Source organism: Phalaenopsis equestris, unplaced genomic scaffold (assembly GCF_001263595.1).
Source record: "Phalaenopsis equestris unplaced genomic scaffold, ASM126359v1 Scaffold233576, whole genome shotgun sequence".
Classification (NCBI taxonomy): Eukaryota; Viridiplantae; Streptophyta; class Magnoliopsida; order Asparagales; family Orchidaceae; genus Phalaenopsis; species Phalaenopsis equestris.
Genome location: NW_018251519.1, coordinates 378,523 through 397,423, shown reverse-complemented (window position 1 = coordinate 397,423; position 18,901 = coordinate 378,523). Strand labels below are relative to the sequence as shown.

The window sequence follows — 18,901 nt, the reverse complement described above, 5'->3', positions numbered from 1 at the left end:
ACATATATATGTATATATATATATGTATATATATATATGGTGGAATGCTTCTTCTGGGGTTTGGAGATTAAATAACATAACTCTATTCCTAGTATCCACTTTAAGTCTAATGACATTTTTGGTTAGTTACAAATAATTTTCACTACAATCAATTCTAGCAATTTGGTTTTCAAAGGTGTTCAATTATTCAGTTACTTGGAGGCTATTCGGTTACATGGATACTATCTTGCCTAAAGGTCGTTAATTGCCCATGCAATTGTTTATTATGATGCCCAAGACAATATTTAATTCTTAACATCTCTATTATTTCATTCCAAGTAAGAGTAATCCACCATAACCATTGTTCTTTAGTTAAGTTATTTTTCCAATAAATATTAGTATGTCCAATCAATTTCTTTTTAGTAAATGTAACTTTTTGGTGAAAAATCATTTTATGGAAAATAAAGAAATCATCCTTTTGGACTAACCAATCTGGAAACCTATCTAGGTTATGAGTGTCATTGTAAGAGGGAGCTTCAACTTTAACTATTTTAGAGAGATCATTAAAGCTATCAATTTTTCTTTAGGGATGGTTTCTCTTACCACCGCTCTTAGGATTATGTTGTCTTTTATGTAGTTAATCTAGAGTGTATTATTTTGAAGACGATTCAAGATAGTTTGTATTTGTTCTTTTAATTTTTGCATCAGTGCCTTATTCTTTTCAAATAGTTTCTTAGTCTTAATATCATTTTCAAGAATCTTAAGATATAATGAATTAATCATTTGGGTTAGCTTCTCAATCTAATCCTGAGAAATAGATTTTGACGTCATGGTATGATTTTTTTTAATGATTAAAAGCAAGAGAGGAAAAATCTGTAGAAGAGTGAGAGTAAACTTCAAAATATAGATGTAAAATTAAAATGAATTTTAAGCTTTAAGTACTTCTTGGTGATGGGTGGTGCAGAGATCTCATGTGTCTCAAGTTCTATTTAGACAGTTTAGGCCATTTTGACAAATTTCCATTTTGCTTCAAACAAACTACCTTTTTTTACATATTTATAGGAATCAAATTTTCATTGTAAAAAAAAAATGATATGCTTAGATCTACAAGCATCAAATGCTTGATGTTGTAACAATTTATAAGTTTTGATATATAAATAACATTATTATAAATAGTTAATATGAAATATAAAACGAGTGATTAAATTTTGATTACATCAATATATGATTTTATTTTTATTCAAGTGGAGCACTTTTTTACCAATATTTTTTCTCTGAGCTAAATTTTTAATGATATGTTCACACAAAGGATATTAGCTAGGTTTTGTAGTGGGGTTGACTAATTAGATTTTATACAAGCACCATAGACTTGCAAGAAATATGTATGATAACCCAACTATTATGTAAAATAAATCTATCATAAAAAGAATATACTAATTTCAAACTTGTTGGAGTTATCTCAAGTATTTAGAGGCAAATTCAACAAAAAGATTTTTTTTTTCTTGTCCAAAAATTTTGACTAGTTTTGCTCCTTCAAAATTTGCTCTGATACGAAATATAATTGTATTAGATTGTTTTTCGGTGAGATTAAAGGCTAGCAAGAACCATTAATTTTAAGCTTAGCATCTAAACATAAGACTTGAAGTTTAGGTGGAATGTTTAAGGGTTGAGTATAGTGTACTACTTGGAATGATTAGACTAGTCTAGATTAGACTAGTTTTAGATAATTTGAAATATCTCCTCGGAGATGTTATTCAAGGTTGGTTAATTGCTGGAGACTCTTATGGGGTTGATGTGAAAATATGATGTGAAGTAGATGGTTAAATTTGAAGGAGTTTTACGAGTGTTAATGGGTATTTAATGAAACATAGTTCTAGTATTGTATGTTAGTCCGAGGGCTTTTAAGAAGAATTTTAGAGTGATTTTGATGGTTATGCTGAGTGGTGGATGGTATTTTAAGATTTGAAAGATGTTCAGAGGATATTAATAAGGTTGAGAGTATGACCCGGAATAATAGAAAAGAAAATTTTATAATAAAATAATGATGACTACCTAATTTCATAAATAAATGCAAATTTGAGTCACAATGCATCATATCATGAAAGGGAAAAATTTCACTAATTTTTTTCAACATATAAAATTCATTATGCACAATCCATATTTATAGGTATTACAATTATAAAAATTTTAAAAGAAAAATTTAGAGAGAAATATAGATAAAAATTAATGAAGGACAACTATGTTTTTAGATTGATTTATTTTATTTTTTTTTGTCTAGTCCGTGCAAGACTTTAAATTTGAATAATCAAAGATTCTTTTTTATATTTAAAGAACTAAATCTGATTTCAATTAATTTTCTTATTAGGCCTCTTGAATAGGTTCTTGCTTGGGCTTTTGCTTGGTCTCCTTTAATTGGTCTTTTCGCTTTATTTTTTATCCATATGATGTGCTACATCATTAATGCTCATATTCTTACCAAAGCAAAATCAATCAATTATACAATTGTAACATTTATTGCTATCTATTTTCATTATCCTCACAGACATCGAAAGTTAAGTAAACTTCAAACTTGTCTACAATAAGTTAAACTTGGTAACTTCACATATCATCTTTACATTAGGTTCACTATTTGGCTTTTTCGAAGAAAGAAAAGAGACTATTGGAGCAATTACTCTGCCAATCACTTGGGGAGAAGGCAATGAGAAATTCAATAATTGATGATCTTGTTGTAGTTGAATTGTTAGCCACGTACATTGTCATCTTTGGCTGTCCTCTACTGAATCTTTTTATACTGGTTGTTTTGACCTTAAGGAAGATTTTCTTTAGTCTTTAGATTGTTATCAATTGGCTAAAATAATGTACAAAGGAGAACTTACAAATTTACACATAAAAGGGAAAATACTTAGAGACTAATGAAGTCGTTAAAAAAGTCCTAATTGTAGCGATGCTTGGGAGAATCAGACTAAATCAACCATTAACATTGGACTTAGAGGCAATTTGATTGCAACCCTCCGGGAATACAAAGTCGTATTTGACTGTTCAACCGTTAGTGTCGATGTTGTGTGTTATAGACTCAACATCGACTCCAGAGCTCAACCAATTGCGTAAAAGATAAGGCTAATTGCCACCACACTTAAAGAGCCTATTTGCCTAGGAGCTGCGGAAGTTACTCGATGATGGTAACAAAGTCAAACAATAAATGATGAATGTGTAAACTTCACTAACTTTGTTTCAATATAGCTAAAAGATAATTATCTATGACCTAGAATTGATTCCTTAGTTGACTTTACAATTGATCATGTTCTGACCTGACCCGGGGCTTGAAATTACTCAAGGTAGAGACAAACGATCCGATGATGTAATTAAGGTTTCTATTATTTTAATTATATCACTAACAATTTGTGTTCACATATTAATTGAGAGAGCCACTATATAAAGCACTTTAATTGACAAATAAAAGTTTTACTTTTTTTAGTTGTTGATCTTGCCTTTTGTACACGTTAACTTTAGTTTTTTTTTATTCACAACTTATAACTTGAAAAACTAATGAAACAACATGAGTTATATAAAAAACCCAGTGGAATAATTACACTTTTAAACTATAGTAACCTAAGAAAAAGAAGATAATATGCATGTTGATTTTTGATATTTCATTCTATAAAATCATGTAATAATCTAATGTATGTATTCATGACATTTGCTCGATGGAAATAATCTACACTTCTGATATGCAATAACTTTAACTTTACTTTTCAGGTTTAATCTTTTACTTTACTATTATTTATTACTCTTAACTTTCACATTTATTTTAAGAACATTATCAAAACATTGCTTAGCACATCCTTGACGATATTATCTTATCGGCACAACGGTTCATGATCTAATTTACACAGTTGTTTGAGATGTAAGGTTTACTCTCCCCTAATCAATATTCTCCCGGGAGCACATCGATTAGCGATTCAAACTTCACAATTATTTTGGATGGTAGAATAACATCTATGTTGGCGAATACACTGGCTTCTCCTGCTTGTATCATAAGGTGATGACTCCTCTTAGCATTCACATGCAAATATTCATATATACACTATTTTATTCATCATATCATACATTCTTTTCTTATGAATCACGTAATCTTTCGGTGAATAAATGCAATTTTACTTAATCTATATGTCACTAAGTAAACTGATCTATGCATACAAAAATCTATATATTATATTCACATAACCTCATCTTAGGAAAACTATAATGCAAGGACTTATATATAATTGTTAAAATGCATGCTTTATACAAAACATAATGAAGAGTCAATTCTAATCTAAGCCTCAATGATACATATCATAAAGTGTGAAAAGCTGAAATAAAAATACATATAAAAATAAGAGATACTGTCGTAATTCTGAAATATAGTTACTCACCTTGATCCTAAATGATTTCCTTGCTCTTAGCTTCTGTCACCTCATTTAAATTAACACCTAGAATATATATTATTATTCATATTAATAAATTTATCTCTCTTTATTTAATTATGTTTTAATTAATTATAATTAAATTTCTAATTTTTTCATTTTAGTTAATAATTTAAATTCTTAAATTTTAAATTTAAACTAAATACCTTTTGAAATAGAACCCTTCTCATCAATTTTTCTAGATCTAATTCGGAAACTTGTTCACATCTGAATTCCTAACATTAATTCATAAGAAACCATATTTAATACATAAATTATTTTTTAAATTCCGTTATTAAATTGATTAAAACCTCCTCTTATCTTAATAATGGCTTGATCGGTTTCTTATTCACTAACTTTTGCTTCCTCCCGAAGAAATCGAACGCAAACGTGCGACCTCCCCTCGCCTCCTCTGCTTTCTTCCTTCGAGCTCGGCTCGACTCCAACATTGTACAATGAGGCCCTTCGGTTAGGGTTTCCTCCGCCCTTCTTCCTTTTTGTCTCTGCTTGAACTCATACTAGAGCCGCAAAACACGTGTAAGTCTCGTCTTTCTGTCTTCTTTTCCACTTTGCTTGGCTAGGGAACAACTTTTTCCTCAGACATCAAACTTCCATGCGTGAGAAATCAAGCACCTCCACTGCAGCAATGACACCATCTCCTTGCCCTAAACACATTTGTTTGTCGAATCGATGGCAAGTATTGTAGACAGCCATCCCTCACTTAAATGCGACTTTGACAACAAGGTCCAAGATGGGAGCGAATATTTACCCGAGGAATCCACACGCCGATTGGTGGTATTTTTGCGGTATTATCGTCAATATCACCATAATACCACTAAATTCATACCTATCATCACCCACCGCCCGCACCTACCATCTGCACCTAATATTTCATCTTGAGATGGACACAATTTTCTTTTACTTTTTCTTCTCACCCTTTGTTTTGTCTTGCAGAAATGAGATGCCCGTCTTTTAAAAGAAACTAACTAGATGATTATTATACTACCTGCCCATTGAAATTTTTTTTTGGTTTTTTTTATTTGGTTTGTTTTGTTTATTTTGTTTATTTTTTTTCGCTTATTATTTTTTTTTTTCAAATATGGGTTTCTTAAATGCATTTTTCTATTACCACTAGATCAAGATGCACATTGTAGATTTTGAGAATACTACATTTATCATAAATGATGTATTTTATTGCTATAATGTATTGCCCTTAGGGCTTATAAATGCTGAAGCAACTTATTAAGAAATTATTAATGTAATATTCGCCAATGAAAAAGTAATGTTGAGGCATATGCCGATGTTGTTTTAAATTAAAGTAAATCACTAGAGCAATAAATGAGGAAGTTCAATATGAAGCGTGGTCTCCTCAAATACATTTTTTGAGTTGGGTTGTGTAAGTATCTCGGCTATATACTCATTTCAAAGGGCTTCAACTTATTCTGGAGATGTCATCCCTTCGAAACAATAAAGAATTGTAGAAACTAATAAGCCAAATTGTTGGCTTGAGGTGCTTCTTCTTGAAGCCAGAAGATAATTGTTCAGCTTTTCTTATTCTTGAAAAGCATAAAGCACTTCGCATGAGTGTGAACATGCTTTTATTTAGTTGAAGACCTTCTTGTCATCTACTCTTCTTTAAAGTCGGAAATTTGACTAAGACCTATTGATGTACCTTACAGTTGGAAGAAAAGAGTTGGCTCAATGCTTCTTCAGGGGAGAACAAAAACAATTCCTTATGTACAATGTTAGCAGGTTACTAAAAGGTGCCAAAATTCAGATATTCAATTTTGGAGAAACTCACCTTACGTGATTATTTCTATTTAGATGTTTCATCCCTACTTTTAGGTGCATTCAACATAGGTCATCACTTACTATCCGTTGAAGTTAGTACTTGCCAAACTATATTACTTAGGTCGACAACCTAAATGGGATGTCAAACTCAGTAAATTCAACATCTTTTTTGTGCTAAGGACTATAATCTAAGTGTAAGCTTTATCCGACTTCTTTATTGATTTCCTAAATCAAGCACTAACAAAGACGGAACTACCACACAAAGCACTTTGTGGTGTCTATTTGTAGGAGAGCAACTGAAACCCATGGAGTTGGTATTTGGATTGTGTTCCAAAGTCTATCCAATGTATTTTTATATCACCATGTAGATCTGTTTCAAATTAACTAATAATCAAGTTAAATGTGAAGCTCCTACCGCTGGCTTGCTATTTTCCCAAGGTATACATGTGAAACATCTTGTACATTCAGACTCACAACTTCTTGTTAACGTATTCAATAGCAAATATGATGTCTGAAAAGACATTATGCGTAGTATCTTGTCGAACTAATGTCAAAGATTGGTAGTTTCAAACACTTTAATATAGACAATAACCTTGGAGAATAAATCAATTTGCAGATTTATCTTACAATTTGTGGAACCCTGTTGAAGGCCTAATTCTCCCAGTAATAGAAGAGCAAGGAGTGATGGAAGTTGACTCTGAACAGTAGCTGAGTTGGGTGGATCCATTTATCAAAATTTTGAAGATGGGTTCAATATTGTAAAGTGTCCAATAACCTAGAATATTCAAATAGAAGTTTGGCTCTTTCTTAGTTATAGATGACAAATTTGTTAGATGATCAATTACGCCACTATTTCTTCACTATGTCAAGGAAAATGAACTTGTTGATATTTTGAAGGTATTGCACTTAGGAGAGTGTAGAAGTTATTCTGGCAGGAGGACCTTAGTCAATAAAATTCTCATACAGAGCTATTTATTGTAACTCTCCGCAAAGATGCAAAAAATTTTTCCTGAAGATACGAGCTGACAAATTTGCTCCTATGCAATTATAACCTTCTCATAAGCTAAGTTTTATCACCCATAACCATTCAAAATTCTTAGCATGGATGTTCTCAGTCATTTTCCTCCAAAAAAGGGTCTGAATATGTTCATCCAGGTCATAATAGATTACTTCTCTAGGTAGATAGAAGCCATGGTCTTAGCCAATGTCACGGCCCAAATTGTGTGCAATATTCTTTGGATAGACTCTATCTGCATGTATGTGTTACCCCATGTTTATCATCATAGATAATAAAACACATTTCATTGACAAAAACGTTAGACTGTTAAACCCAAGGAAATTGCTTGAAATTCACTATTTATCATTTTGGAACAAATAAATAAGTTAGGGGTGTCAAAAATTGACCCGACATGCCAACATGACCCGAGAAATTCGGGTTAGGGTTGACTCGAATATTTTTCAAGTCGAGTTCGGTTCAGAGAATTCAATCCGTTTATTATTCGGTCTGGGTTTGGGTTGTCCCGATTCGGGTGGGGTCATTTTCTGGTCGGGTCTGAATCCGACCTGCTGACCCGAATTGACATCCCTAGTTGTCAAAAATTGATCTAACACACCAACAAGACTCAAACTCGACTCAAAAAGTTCGGGTTCGGGTTGATTTGTATATTTTTTGAGTATGGTTCGGGTCAGAGAATTCGACTCTATTATTCGGGCCAGGTTCGGGTTGACCCGATTTGGATTAGACCTGAACCCGACCCACTAACCCGAATGAACTTCCCTAAGATAAGTCAATGCCGCAAACAAGCTAATTCTCTATTTGCTCAAGAAGAAGATTGAAAGTGCCAAAAATAAGTGGGCAAATTATATAAGCACTCATAAATACTCTCACTAGCTACAAATTACACACCATTTATTCTCTCTGACGGGGCTGAAGCTATGTTATCTGCCAAGTTTCACTTACATAGCCAAAGAGTAGTTGTTGCATCCAATGTTGAAGAAAACGAGTTAGATGAATGGAAAATTGCCAATGATGAAAGATTACATACGACATTGGACTTACTTGAAGCGCCGTGGATTCAAGTGTCTATGAAATAAGAGGGGATCAAAAGAATAGTGGTGAAATATTACTGCTGATTCATGAATGTGAAGACTTTCAAACTTGGTGAATTAGTATTGAAGTAAATGGACTTGGAAGCGCACAAACTCATTCTTGACATGCTGGAATTACCTTGTGCTGGACCTTATATCATCAAAGGACAAACTGAACTTGAAGCATACGATATTAAAATATATACTGACAAAAAAAAGAAGTTCCAAAGACTTTGATCAGGTAAAGAAAAATTTTCTATCGTTTACTTGTTATTGAACTCTTTTCTCTACTTTCAGTATCGCAAATATTCATAATTATATTATTAAATGCTCATGGAAATTAACCAAGCAAGTTCACTCTCTTTTTATATCCCGATTAATTAATAAGTCGAAATTCTATGATTTTTGTTAACTTTACAATTCTCTCTTTAATAATTTATGAGATTAATTTGATTGAATGACAAGCTTAAAAGTGCACGACTATCCTCTGGAGATATGTTGAAATCTTTGAGAAAGAAGTCCCATATGGGTAGTTCAAAAGACCCCAGGACAAGGTTGACAATCACCATTTTATTTCACTTTGAAAATTATCGAAGGAGAAAGTACATATAAAGATCAATAAATAGATATATACATATTAGTTTAAATGTACTTCATGTGCAAATCTAAAAAAATATTATGAAGAAAATTCATCTGTTGCAGTGATTTTCTCTCATTCAAAAGACAACAACTTTCATTCAATAGAATTCTTTAGATGGGGCTCACCCTTATATTCAACTATCACGACTCGACCACTATAGTTTATAATACAATATCATTTTGAATTTGGTCTTGATTCATTATTTGAAATCTTTACCTGCAGTTACTTTAGCTATAAGGCTCATATCCTTAAATTCACAAGATATATATTTCATCTATTCAATTGGAATTTGCCAACTAGAAATCTCGCCAATTCATCTAGCATTCACAAACATGGGAACTCAACAATCAAAATTCGTTTGCTAATATTCGCTTATGAGAGAATTTGTTCATCAATGATAGTTTATCTTACCGTATTTATTATTTGATGTTTACTTAGTTAAATTCATTCATTATTACCAAAGATCATACATGGTAAATTTGTCTATTATTAAACCAACACTTAATCATCCGAGTAAGATTATTGAAGCATCAAATGATAAAGTACACTTGATATAAACTTTTGTTTTTTTCGTTTAAAATATTTTTTTTTAATACATGTTCTCAAAAAATACGGCTGAAGAATTTAAGTAAAACAAACCTTTTTAAAGTATAAGCAAGCTAGAAGCATGATAAAAAACCAATTACAGGACTGAGTCAATTCGCTTCCATTCGAGGAGCTTGGAAAGAAGGGATTGGGGATTGCCATGCATCAATGAAGTTGGCTGGCGATGAAGCCTGAGCGGTTCTCTTGATTATTGAAGAATAATTATCTCCGCTCCCAAAGGAATTGATTTTAAAGATTGCATTGCTCACTCTGATAAGCAATGCTGCAAAAGGTCTCAATCTTGGTGAATGTGCCTAGGAGCGTAAACGTGTTGAACATGAGCGAGCCTAGACTCAGCTCGTGTTTGGCTCGTTAAAAAATACAACTGTTCGTTTTTGACTCATTTATATTTCGAACACAAATTTTGTGTTTGGCTCGTTTGCTTAGTGAGCTAAACACAAATTGTTCGAAAACAAAAAAAACCATTTTGACAACGCTAGTTATGCATTCAACCATTAGGGGTGTAAACAAGCTGAGCTTGAGCAAGTCCAGACTCAACATGTTAAAAACTATCATTGTTTGTGTTCGACTCGTTTATATATCGAGTTGAAAAAATTTGTTTGTGTTTGACTTATTTGCTTATCGAGTCGAACACGAGCTATTCACGAATAAAGAACTATTTTGAAAACCCTAATCAAACAACAATATGTTAAGGGTAGGGCGAGATTTAAATCTTGTTATTTATATTAAAAAATTATTTAAATATGATTTAATACGTTTTCATTCTATTTTTAATTAGTAATTTTAATTAACTATAAATTTTTATAGCGTTACAGTCAATTAAATTATTTAAAAAATAATGATACGAGGTGGGGATCTCTCTCTCTCTCTCTCTATATATATATATCTATATATTTTTTTTTAAAAAGGAATGACAGAGGCTATTATACGAGCCTCGACCATCTCTCATGCGCCTAAGAATTCGAGTACCACGCCCTACACTTGAGGGGAATTGAACCCCAGATTAGAGGAGACTTACAACTGACAAGCAGATGCACGACAAACTGATCTGAATATGCGACGCTATATATATATATATATATATATACAAAATACATACATGCATACATACATGCACATACATACACAGATGCGCACGCGCGCACACACACACACAGATGCATACATACATGCACATACATACACAGATGCGCGCGCGCACACACACACACAGATACAGACATACAACATACATATACACACACACACACATACACACACACACACATACATACACACGCACACACACAGACATATACAGACACATACAGTCACAAACACACAAACACACAGACACACACACACACACACACACACACATAAAAAGAAATCATCCTTTTCTCCACACACACACACAGAGATAGACATAAGAAATCATCCTTTTCTCCACACACACACACAGAGACAGACATACAACATGCGCACACACACACACACACACACATAAAAAGAAATCATCCTTTTCTTCATTTTCATCATCCTCGTCGGCCGAACACCAATCCATCCATTTCAAAGTTTGTCGATTCGCCATCGAGCTTACTTTTTTTTTTTCCATTTACTCGAGCACATGATATAACAATACCTAGCATTCAATTTTCGGCAACTTGATAACTTTCTTTGAGAAGAAGTTACATTCTAGTCTGAATTGTTCATTATAATATAGTTCATAATTGTATGTAGTATAAGGTAATTCTCCCTTCTTACTGGAGCACAACTTTGTCATATGATCAAATACAAACTCAAGTTGTGCCATATTTCTATCTGCGTTCAAAAGCTTAGATTGTTCAGTGAACTAGGAAGCCATGAAAGTTTAACCTTTATTAGAAAACGTGAAACCCATTCTTGACAAATGATTCGAGGGACAAGACAGACAAAAGCTTGAATGTCCGAAAGTGCAGACAATTTGAAAGAACAAACATTTTGCAAATCCACTTTACTCGTCTTATCTAAAGGCAGGTAATAACCACGAGGGCAATAAAAAAAAAATAAAAAATTAGAACTATTAATTATTATCTTCTAGTATCAAACTTTGTAATTAAAGCCATCACATCATATCAAAAAATATATTATTATTTTTTTACAAAAAATATCACAATTAACCAATTCATCTATATCAATTTTCCTTATTCATTGAGGATAACTTACTACTTACAGATGAAGGAGAATAATATTGCAGACATGGGTGTCTGAAATGTCTCCTGAGAAAATTTAGTTGCTTTCTATCAAGTTCTTTAACATGAACTCACCACCTATTATGAATTAGTTTGAGCAGGTTCTCTTTGTATCTCTAGACGACCAAGAGCTTGTCACCCATATTGACCACCCTTCTTTTCAGTTCATCATAAGAGTTTTAAAGTCAGGCACTTCTCTCAATTCAAATAGTTGTTGCGGCACTTTAGCCTTTTTCTCAGTAAATGTCGATGCCAATTCCGAGGTGAGCTTTTCAATCCTCAGGCTTTCAACAACTGCGCTCATTTGTGGAGACAGTGAAGTCTTGTAGTTGCCTCCTAATTTGCCTCTTTTGATGATGAAGTTGCGAATTTATTCACATCAGCATAATGCATATTAGTATTCTCCATGCTCTTCTCAGTCTCCAATTCAAACTCACTCGTAATCTTCGTGGCACCTTCCTATGGTAATTCAGCAATCGGGGCAACTTCCTTAGGACCATATCGCTCAAGCTCCCTCTTTTTAGGGACAAACTGCTCCTCTAAGGGAGTCACTTTGATCCGAGTGTTTTATTTATGTAATATTCTATTAATTTAACTTATTTTAAATAAAAATGAAGGAATTCTTCAACTTTTTTTTTGATGAGATTTACATATATGGGTGAATGTTTTATTTATTTTTTATATGCAAATGATGGCGACATCCATATGCTTTTGAGTTCTGGATTTTTCTTTTTTATAGCTATCTATAAAATGAGACTGTTGATTAGGCTTTGTTAGATTACATAGCCTACTTTTGGATTCCTACTTGGTTAGTTACTAGATTCTTATTATGTAATTGTTTGTTTAATGGCTTGAATGGGTATTGTGATGTCACTATTTTTATTGCACTTGTTTACCTTGAATAATATTGTTGGCAAGGTCCCCCTCAGTTAGATGAAGGTTTTTGGGGAATCTTCCCTTAACATGGGATCTGAGTGATTTTGTTACTTTAACATTGGTATATTCCTCGGTATTAATTATAATGAGCTTTTGCTATTTTTTTCGTCCTTCATTTATTTTGAAGTCAATACTTCTTTTTCCAAAAAGAAAAAAAAATTATATGATAGCAATAATTGAGATTTAAGATAATGATACAAAAGTCATTGAAAAAAATATTTATGTAGAATTCCGAAGTAAAGTAACTGCCATGGAAGAGGAATATCCTATTTGTACATTGAGGTTGTTAATCAGGCCTTTTAATTTATTTAGCCTATTTTAAAGTTCTGTGGTGTTTGTATGTTTTTCTTGTGCAGTTGCTAGCTTTGTGGTTTTGCGTCAATTTTGCCTAATTATGTCGTTTTATTTTCCTCTACATTGGTATTCCTTGCACCCTATAGGTGAGATCTATTTAATGGTACCCAAGTCTTTGATGCAAAACATTATGATGATTTATATGATTTTGCCTTTAAAGACACCTATAAGAACATTAGAGTTGATCGAATAGAGTAACAAAACGCTCTTGATAGAGCATTTACTAGATCTCAAGTTCCAGATAATTTATAAAAGGAGCTTAGCTTTACCAGCGCCCAAAATCCTATTTTATGCTTCATTTTTAACTTTAATTTCTTTCTAGAATTTCAGGTTCTTAAACTTTGAATTTCAATTTGAAGTTTTTATATATTGAATGATGAGCGGGTGGATTTGCATAAAATAGCTAGACAACTTAATACCTTCAAATAATTTGTTCACTCACATTTTTTTTCATATTTTGATTCTTTGTATCTCTTTGAGAAATGATCGTGATAGCTATAAATTTGCCCTCTTTCTGAAAATAAATAGATCATCTTTGGATAATTACAAAAGATTTGCGTTTACTCATTTGGTTTGAGAGGTTGGTTTCCAAACTCTTAGCATTCCTTTGTGGGATGGCTGGTTATCCAACAACACCGCATTTCTTTTCCCTCTAGCACTTAAGTTTAACTAATTTCTCTTAAAAAACATTCTTAACTATTCTACAGGTTTCCAATTTCCCTTCCTGCGATTACACTTCCATTCCACCCATCAATATTTTCATTTTAGTAGCTATGGCCTTACCCAACCTCATAACCTCTTGACCTTTTCATACATCTCGTCTCCTAACCACCAATTGGAGATCTTTTATTCATCACATCATGATATTCCTTATATGTTTAATCCCAATACCTAATGGCCCCTCACACTCATAATAGAATCCTAAGGTTAGCTAGTTTTCTGCCACCCATTAGCCCCTTGAACCTAGTTTTGGGGAAAACGACCCGAGTCCTTGTTACTTCAAATTCTTTTATCCCAAGCTCAATATTTCATTCTCACACTCTAACCTGCCACTTCACACGCCATTCTTATGCTTAGATTGTCCACCTTCGAAGGGCTAAATTTAATTTTGGTATGTGAGACTACACTGATAGCTAAAGAACAAAGAGAGGACACTTCCACTATCATTTGGCAACTTGTGGTTGATAGAAGTTTTCTTTATTTTTTCACCTGGGTAATCTTTTATTTGTTATTTGCTTATTTTCTTTATGTTAGTAAAATCAAAATCAAGTTGGAACTTTATGTTGTTAAGTCATTTTTAATTTTGTATTGAAATAATTTTCAAGCTAATTGGCCATAATCACAAAGTGGAACCTAATTTAAATGATTCTACTCTTATTTATTTATTTATTTATTTTAATTTTGAATGAAGTTCTATGATGAGGGATTCTTCCATGTATAAATAGCCCTTACCTAGAGTGCTTATCAAAATTTAACCACTTAGTTACATTCTTTTATTTTTTTACTGTGATTCACTCAAATATTACTTTATTTTTGTATTCCTGTACTAATTGTTGCCAAAAGCTACATCAAGGAGGATTGAAAGTATTTTTTAGTCTTATTGACATGTTGCTACGTAATTTCATAACTTATGTTTTTACTATGATTAGGCCCCAACTAAAGTAAAAACAGAGAAGACATTACTTTGTTGAATAGAGTTGTTTCACCAGAGCTAGTAGGCAACCTTGCCAATATTATAAGTGAGTTAAATGTATTGTTCCAAAGAGCGAGTCAAGGAACGAAAAACCATAGGATAAAAAAATTAGTAAATACAAAATATGATGAACGAAATGCAGTAAATGCTAGCGCAAATGCATCTAATGAGCAATAGGATTATAACTCACATCTTGAGCATCCATTTATCTTTAACTTATTAATTGAACCATTCCATCACCCCGGATATGGTCTTGATAGGAATGCCCATGTTCTGAAAAGTCCATTAAAGAAGAAGTATAAAAGGCATGCAAATGACTTTAATGATCCTTGCAGTGGATTAAAGTTGAGGCACCTATTTTTTATGATGCCCAAGTGAAGGAATTCTTTGAGTGTTATTTTTTGGATGATTATTAAAGGATGATATTTGTCAGACAAAACTAGTTAGTCATGCTTAAACTTTTTAGAATAACACATTAGGTAAGGAAGAGAGAAGGGATTGGTTGAATCGTAGTTGTGCAGAGATGAATGAGATGGTTAGGACCAAACATTGCCCTCACCATTATAATAATAAGTTATATGAGCATTTGATGACTTTAAGACAGGGTAGCTAATAAATGAAGTATCTCTAATACCATTGAGGATCTCATAGTTAGGACCTATTGTAGTGTTATTGATTGGCCGTAGACCATCAAAATTTGTTATTGATCTAGGGTGAAAATTATGAATAATCTGAATGCTTGATCTCAAGCCTTGAGGATGCTTTTGATTATGCTCTTTTAATGGATGTGTAAAAGAAGGTAGCCGACATTTTTAGGCCTAAAGCATCATAGTCTTCCACTTATGTTTCTTGCTCTACCCAGATGGCTATCATTGGGCCTGGCCTTTCCACCTACAGTGCACTTATTGACTTGAACTCCACCGGGAATATCATTTTCTTTCTGTAAAAATGGTTATATATAGAACTTGTATTGAGGCGGAATCATCATTCTAGTGTGGCTAATTATACTGATAAGGGTTTTATATGGAAACTCAATGATGGTACCCCCATATCTAAGTAGGAGGTTGACACTTCAAAGGACACGAAGAGATCATTCATATGAGCTGGGTGTCTTGTATCCTTCAAAATGGGTAGTATGAGAATTGAATCTAATGTAATGTCCTCCCAATGGATCTAATGCACTTTTTTATTTGTTTAATCTTGGCTCTATGCTATGGATGCCATTCATTATGGCCAAAATAATACTTATATATTCAAATATGGATTAGATGATAAAATTTTACCCTTTTTACCCTGCCATGCTTTAGACTAGGCCACACCCTCTACACTTAACAAGTTTACATCAGTTATTTAGCCTAGAATAATTCAAAGAAGTATTCTAGGCTTCAACTGATTTTGATAGGCCTCTCCTTTCTATTAGGGATGTTGATCCATTGTCTGCATCTAGTGTAGTGATCATACTCCCATGCCCTTGATATCTTAAGATTGAGAGGGTTGGGTTTAGTTATATAAGGAGAGAATTTTCTGATCTTATTTATGCCCACGTTCTCCTTGCGAAAGCAGTTAATCTTGGCCAATCGACATTTTGTTGCCTAGTATAGTTTCCCATATTTTATTGGATTAAAGTGGTATCACCTTTATTGAGTTGCCTGATTTCCTATCACCTTTGAGGGATATACAACACACTATAGGTTTTATATTTGGTTCGTTATTGTCAAATCTTCTTTATTATAGAATGAACTCATTCAAGCAGATTGAGCTGAAAAGATAGGTGGATGAACTATTTCGAAAGCGATATCTCTTGGAGAGTTTTAGATTATAATAGTTTCCATCCTATAAACCTCCAATAAAGGTATTTGGAGGATGTGTTTGGATATCTGAGCTATCAATAGGCTTACTATCGATGTTGATTTTTTATACCTTTGCTCGATCATATGCTAAACTTTGGTGCCAACTACTTAAATATTGACTCTGGAACGAGCCACCAACAAGCTAGGATTCGAACTAAGGTTGAGTGGAAGACCATTTTTAAGTCATCAGATAGGTTTTGTGAATGGTTGATTATGTGTTGATTGGTCTTTCAAATTGTCCCAATGCATTTATAAGGCTCATGAACATTATTCTGAAGTCTTATATTGGGAAGTTTTTGGAGTACTTTGATGTTATGTCAATTTTTAGCTTTGATCAGGAGACAAACTTAGAATATTGGAGGTTAGTTTTTGAGATACATAGAAAAAAAATTAAATATTTTTATTAAGAAGTGTTTTTTTATTTATTTTTATAAAATGTGTAATTTTCTTGAAATTCATTGTATCAGCTTCAGGACTAGAACTCAAACCATTTAAAATTAATACATTACTAGATTGACCAACTCCTAAGAACTTTATAAAGGTTTGAATCTTCTGTGGTTTAACCTTAATTTCTGAGATTTATTTGAAACTTTTGTTTCATAGCAGCTCCCATCATTGAGTCGTTGAAGAACACATTTTTCAGGGCATGTGCTGTCTAAATTGCCATAGACCCTATTGAGGTTCGGATGACGTCTTTGTCAGTTCTTAAATTATCATGTTTTTTCAAGGAATTTGAGGCTGACATATGATGTCTCATAATCTGTACCATTTGTATTCCTAGCCAAGAAAAACCTCATTATCTTGTTTGATAGAAAATTGAATGATACAAAAAAGTAATACTATCATTCAATTTTTACAATTTTGGAGGCACAATTTATTATATGGAGTTTATTCTTTATTCTGATGGACATACCTTGCATTTTACAATACTTAAAGAAAGCTAAATGTTTGACATGCAATTGGCTTCAATTTTTATAGTTTCGTTATTCTGTATTAAAGTAAGGTTTAGAGCACCAGACAAACCAACTGATGCATTTTCAGAGTGACTTTAGTGTTTAGTTCCTTAGAACTACAGGTCTCAGGATGTAGAATGATTAGGAAAGCCCATTCTCTATTCTATTTTCCCTTTATTTTTCAGGAGCATTAAAATAAACCCCTATCCCTCGTAAGCTTTTCCCATTTTGTTTTTGGTTATAAATGGTTATGCATTGATAGAGTTTGCAATGTTTTAATTACATTCAAGGGGATATCTTGGCACTCAGTAAAAGAGACAACTATTGACTAAATGGAGAATCAATTTTTTTTGTCCCTCCGAAGAGAGTTGTTCAATGACTAGTAGTCCAATATGATAGGGAGATAAGCCAAAAATATTTAGCAAAGTTTTGACCATAAGATGCGTACATAATACCCTATACCTTGGGATGATCTATCTATGGACTTTGTTCTGAGTCTACCTAGGAGTATTTAGACCCATGACTGTATTTTTATAGTGCTAGATGGGTTTTTCTAAAATGGCGCACTTCAGCCAAAATCAGTAAGCCAAATTCTAGACCGCATCCAATCTTCTATCCCTTGGAACGATCTATCTTTGAACTTTGTTTTGAGTTTACCTATGACTTGTAAGAGCCATGCTTTATAGTATTGGATAGGTTTGCTAAAAAGGCCCATTTCATATCTTGTGGTGAAACCAATTATGTATCTCATATGGTAGGCTATTTTTTTGAGTCATTGTTTGAATGCATGGCCTACTTTCTACTATTTTGATAGATAAGTAAAAGTTGTATTCTATATTGGAAAATTTTGTGGTAACTACTTTGAACTAACTAAAATTTTTTTATGCTTTTCACCACCAAATTGATTGTAAGACAGAAGTAATGAATACGACCCTTGACATCCCTTGATATTTAGTAGGACACACTTATTTCGAGTGCAGTATGGACAGTGGGAGGGAACCAGTTCGCTCATTTTGTATGGTCAAATAAGTCCCTAGTTGTAAGTTAAACCACCCTCAACAAGATTCATAGGCCGGCAGGAAGGTAATTAGCAACATCCTAGAAGTTACCAGTTTAACTAGGAGAAAGGGTTTTGCATTTTTGCTGCTTTCTTCAGATGAGGTTGAAATTTTAATTGGACCCAAGTTGGCAAATATGAACTTTGAGCTGGACTGAAATAATATCTGTAGCTGTGCACCGAGATAATGCTTGATCAAACTAATGTGCATATGCTGATTTGCACTTCTTTAAACATTACTGATAAGAAAACCGTTCAGGGAATTGAGTAAATTTTCATCATTTTGAGAAGGATAACTA

General features: G+C 32.9%; 1 protein-coding gene across 1 annotated transcript in view; it reads left to right on the top strand.

Annotated features, from left to right (window-relative positions):
• The window catches only part of LOC110038705 (ran-binding protein 9-like), a 56,893-nt gene that overhangs the window by 35,846 nt on the left and 2,146 nt on the right, over positions 1-18,901 (top strand). The gene's annotated exons all lie outside the window — the stretch shown is intronic.